General features: G+C 26.5%; 1 protein-coding gene and 1 long non-coding RNA gene across 5 annotated transcripts in view; both read right to left on the reverse strand.

Moving 5' to 3' along the window:
* The window catches only part of LOC103308549 (putative mediator of RNA polymerase II transcription subunit 29), an 81,940-nt gene that overhangs the window by 28,206 nt on the left and 50,084 nt on the right, over nt 1-3,650 (reverse strand). The gene's annotated exons all lie outside the window — the stretch shown is intronic.
* LOC103308540 lies at nt 1,118-3,612 on the reverse strand. 3 transcript variants are annotated; one of them, XR_003839666.1, is made up of 6 exons: nt 3,420-3,612; nt 3,202-3,249; nt 2,941-3,001; nt 2,831-2,866; nt 2,282-2,287; nt 1,118-1,405 (listed from the first exon to the last, which is right to left on the reverse strand). It is a non-coding gene; the product is annotated as an uncharacterized LOC103308540 (long non-coding RNA). The 3 variants fall into 3 exon arrangements; XR_001679019.2 differs by having other exon boundaries at nt 1,118-1,286; nt 3,420-3,609; XR_510465.3 differs by having other exon boundaries at nt 1,118-1,442; nt 3,420-3,609.

Consider the following 3,650-nt stretch of genomic DNA (forward strand, 5'->3'; position numbering starts at 1 on the left):
ACGTAAAACACACATCAATCAAATAAAAATAAATAATAAACTCCATTTCAAATACTGCTTGTTAATTCATTGTCTCTCCCAGACGTTGGATTGCCAAAATATATCTGCAGTCTAGATCACGAGCAAGGGACTGGACATACATATGCGATGGGCCGACGTACTTTCCTCTTAGCGACTAGACTTCTGATATATAAGTAATTGAAATGCGAGTCAACCAAATATCAAATAATAAAAGAAACAAATAATAAACTCGAGTTTATAGAAGATCTGCTTCAAACACTGTATGAAGCAAACGGATAATTGCACAACAAAAATATAATATATTTTCAGCTGACAAGTAATCTTAAAAAAACTCCTGTTCCTCTCATATTATATCCCATCTAAAGAATATTGCTATCAGTATTATATAATCTAAGAAAATGATGGACCAACAGTGTGTAATATAGAAATATATACTTAATTGCAATAGGATATTGTAGTGTAAATCGTTAAGGGTTAATAACGTGCATCGAATCACACCGATTAGAGACGTACTCATTCCAACGAGAATCTACACATTTCGCTCGCCACAACACGAGATAAGTGAACATATACATATTTTTATAATTAACAATAAACTATAAGGTCAATAATCAATCAATAGTGGTAGGATAAAAATTACGACAAGCCACTATCTTTCTCATAACCCCCCACTTTCTCTCACACTTTTGTTACTTATTTTTTTTTTTTTTTTATCCCACCACAACTATATGGTTGTAAATCTTGGACGACAGGAAAGTATGAAAAAGATAGACTAGACGCTATGGAGATTTGGATGTGGAGGAAAATGACTAGAACAAGCTGGATAGAACATAAGACGAATAAATATAGGTCCAGTTAAATTATAACCAGCACAAACTAGACATACAAAATCAAGATATTTTAGTTATTTTTAGTGCCATACAACATGTTGCTTTTATATGCAAATAGAAAATTAATAGTGTATCAAATACTATACATATGTCACTCTAATCTTGTTAACTCAACTATATATCGAATTAAAATATAATATTTAAGTCAATCCAGAAATATACAACATTGTCTTCTTTATTTAAAGACATTTAAAAAAACAAATTCGTTTACAAATTCATAGCACATTATATTCTCTATTTTATATTTAGTATTATTATAAATGCATTTAGATCATTCTTATGTAGTTAAGTTATATAATAATATAATTTATTTATTAGTGTAATATGTCAATATAATTTAATTCGTACAATATTCATATGAGGCTATATGTTTATCTAAAAAATAAAATAAAATAACAGTTGATTTAATTTAGTTTTTTAATTATGGACTAAATACATAATATTATAGTAGAAATTGATAGTTAACACTTAACTTGCGTATATATATAGGATACCTGCAAAGGACTTTCTTCTAAATTCCAAGACTTCCAACTAAAATGCAAGTATTCCCTTAAAGTTCCAAGTCTTCTGACTAATTTCAAAGACTTCCAATTAAATTAAGAGACTTCCTCCTAAATTACAAGACCGCCCACTACATATACACATTCTCCAATACCAATTATTCCACCTACATTCAAAGACTTCCGTCTAAATTACACGACTTCCCACTAAATTAACAGTATTCCCTTTAATTTTCTCGTATTTCGACTAAATCCAAAGATTTCCCACTAAATTAAAATACTTCCCACTACATTCATAACTATACTGCGTATGACTTGTATGTATTATGACTAGGTTAACAATTATAACTTTATTGATTAAAGAAGATACGCAATTAAATTCAATAGGTAGGTACATAAGTTTTGATAATTTTTCATTCATTAAAATGTTTTTTTACTAAAAATATGAAATTCTTAAGCAATTAAATCCCCTGCCGCATCAAAGAGGGTCGTATCTCTGTTTTCACATTTTATAACTGTTTGTGTTTTTTCCGCTATACTGACAGTAGCATAAAACGATTAATGACGTTCTATACGATAAAATTCAGTAACTACCATCTTCGCGGGAACTACACATAAATAGTTATGAAAACTTCAAAAAAAAATTGTGAAAACAGAGATACGATCTTCTTTGCTGCTGTGTGCGAAATGTACACCTAATAGTTTCATTATTTTTTTTTTAGAATTTCAGAATTTATTGTTTATTATATTGGATATTCTTTAATATTGAATAAACTTTATAATTTTTTTTTCTACACAATAATACCCATCAATATTAATTAGAGATTTCAATGTTTTCTATGTAATAATATAAAAAATATTATAACTTACAAGGTTCTATAAATCACAACAAAATTACAAAATTTAAATAAATTTAATTGAAATATAGGTACATATTCTAATCATAAAAACCGGGGATCGAATACATATGAACTAATTTAATAAATCTTCCATGAGTACATGAATAATAAATATACTAAGTGTAACAGAATGGTCTGACAAAAAAAAAAGTTCTAAAATTAATTTACTGATATTTAAATAAATTCTGAAAAATAAACTAGGTACTTGACTTCGATAAATATATTCACCAACAAAACAGTTCTTACAATGAGATAAAAATACATTTGCTATTTTTAATTTTTCTAAATAATTTCAAATAAAATGTTATAGTATATAGTACGTATCATAAATACATAATAAACAAAAATATAATTAGAACTAAAGTTTTTTTTATCTGTCAGGTCCTTTTTGTTACACATCCTGTGTATTATAATATAGTCACTATAGTGGGCAATCAAATTGAACATAAGCTATATATTTATCAACTTCTTGGTTAATATTTTTTACCTAGGTAGTTTATATTATTAAAGTAATATTTACCTTTTTTGCACAACTTTTGTTTATTTTTTCATCAATCTGGTCCATATAATATGAGAATACACAATTAATTATTATGATCTAAAACTAACATATTTCTTACTAGTATTTACCTTTAAAGGAAGGACTTAATGCTGTAGTGTTTACAAAATGCTGATGTTGTTCTTAAGTATTCTTTGAAAAAATAAAAAAATAAAAGTTTATTGGGATATAATTCTTTATATTCAGCTGAATATAATTATAGTACCTACCGAACTATAGTTTAAGTGCATACGAGTATATTATTATAATTTATAATTTAATAATTATAAATTATTTAGTGACTTGTGAGATTTATGTTTTATGGGTTTGTAACCAGTTAAATAATTATCTACCTTTATCATTGTTAGGCAAATAACGAAGAACAAACGCATTCAGTGGATCTGAAATGATATGAATTAGGTTCACGCAAGTGTTTATTGTTACTTTATAAATGCTACATTTTATATTTGCATAGACATCTGCATTATACGCAGTAATAAATATACATGGATTATAAAAGCATTAAACATTCAATAATTATTATTACATATCATTGACAAAAACCACTTACATTCTTTAAGCTCGCGCATTTTGATTTTATTTGCTAATATATCATTAAACATAAGATTTTAGTATACACTAGGTCAAATAAATATACATTTTAAAAGAGTATGTAGGTATAAAAAAAAACTGGAAGGAACATGAAAGGTTAGCGGTGCTTTATTATGATGATTTGTAATATTTAAATTATAATATGGAGAGATGTATTGAAAATATGTTTATCGTATTAATCACACCACGT

Source organism: Acyrthosiphon pisum, chromosome A2 (assembly GCF_005508785.2).
Source record: "Acyrthosiphon pisum isolate AL4f chromosome A2, pea_aphid_22Mar2018_4r6ur, whole genome shotgun sequence".
NCBI classification, from domain to species: domain Eukaryota; kingdom Metazoa; phylum Arthropoda; class Insecta; order Hemiptera; family Aphididae; genus Acyrthosiphon; species Acyrthosiphon pisum.